General features: G+C 80.3%; 1 non-coding gene across 1 annotated transcript in view; it reads right to left on the bottom strand.

Moving 5' to 3' along the window:
* Positions 1 to 1,151: 1,151 nt before the first annotated feature.
* Positions 1,152 to 1,221, bottom strand: part of LOC129637166 (5.8S ribosomal RNA) — a 153-nt gene continuing 83 nt past the window's right edge. The window contains exon 1 of the ribosomal RNA XR_008707374.1: positions 1,152 to 1,221. This exon is cut by the window's right edge and continues 83 nt beyond it. This is a non-coding gene — a ribosomal RNA (5.8S ribosomal RNA).

The raw sequence follows: 1,221 nt of genomic DNA, 5'->3' as shown, positions 1-1,221 counted from the left end.
GATCTGAGGTCGCGTCTCGGAGGGCGCGCGCACGCGCACGCGCAGCGAGGGCGCCCGCGAGGAGGGTCCCGAGAAGGGGGACGGAGAGACCCGCGGCCGACCGCCCCCCCCCCGGGCCCCCCCTTGCCCACGCACCCACACAGCACCCTACCGACCACCGCCTACCCGTCGCCCCTCCGGGAGGAGGAGGCGGCGGCGGCGGCGGCGGCCGCGGGCGGCGGACAGAGAGGGAGACGCCGAGGCGGGGCGGGGCGGGGAGCACGAGCCGGCGGCCACGGGACGGACGGGGCGGGGGCCGGCGGCGAGGTGGCCGCGGGGCGGGGGCGGAAGAAGGGTCGGGGCACGCACGGGCGCCGGAGCCCGAACGGGCGACGGACGCAACGCGCGCCCCCCCTCCCGACATCCCCTCCGCTCCGCCACCGCCGCCACCGACCACGCCCTCGCGGCGAGAGCGCCGGGGCGCGAACCGCGGCACGGCCGCAGCCCGGGGGGAGAGCGCGCAGCGGCGGGCAGACGCCGCGGCGTCCCGCGGGTCGCCGCCGGGGCACGCGTCCCCGGGGCGCGGACGCGCACGCGGACTCGGTCCCGGGCGCGAGCCGCCCGTCCCGACCGGGCGCGAGCCGCGCGGGGGGGGGGGGGCGCCGGGAAGCGGGGCACGGGCCGCGGACGCACGGCGGGAAAGGCACCGCAGGGGTAAGGCGGCGTAGGGTGGGGGGCCGCGCCGGCCGGGCGCCGGGAAACACCGCCGCCGAGGGCGGGACGGCGAACGACGGCGGACCGGAGGACGCGACCCCACCCCACCCGCCACCACCGCGGGCCCCCGCCGCGTGGCGCGAGACCGTCCCCAGCCCCCGACACCCCAGGGGCAGTGACACCCGAAGGCCGCTTGCGGCGCGAGGAAGCTCTCGAAGGGGAGAGACCGACCCCGGAGGCCCCGGCAGGCCAGGGGCCTCAGCCGGAGCTCTCGTCCCCTTCTCCCCTCTCGCGGGCGACGTCCCCCCGGGCCACAGAGGCGGGGGGGGGGGGACGCCGTGTCTGCACTTAGGGGGACGGAGGGCCCCGAGGCCCTGCGAGGACAGCCCCCAGCCACGCGCCCCCCGGGGAGGCGCGCACGGGACACGCGCACCCCGGAGGGGCGATTGATCGTCAAGCGACGCTCAGACAGGCGTAGCCCCGGGAGGAACCCGGGGCCGCAAGTGCGTTCGAAGTGTCGATGATCAA

This window comes from Bubalus kerabau, chromosome 22, assembly GCF_029407905.1.
Source record: "Bubalus kerabau isolate K-KA32 ecotype Philippines breed swamp buffalo chromosome 22, PCC_UOA_SB_1v2, whole genome shotgun sequence".
Lineage (NCBI taxonomy): Eukaryota > Metazoa > Chordata > Mammalia > Artiodactyla > Bovidae > Bubalus > Bubalus kerabau.
Note: the sequence above shows the minus strand (reverse complement) of the source record. Positions and strands in the feature narration are given on the sequence as shown.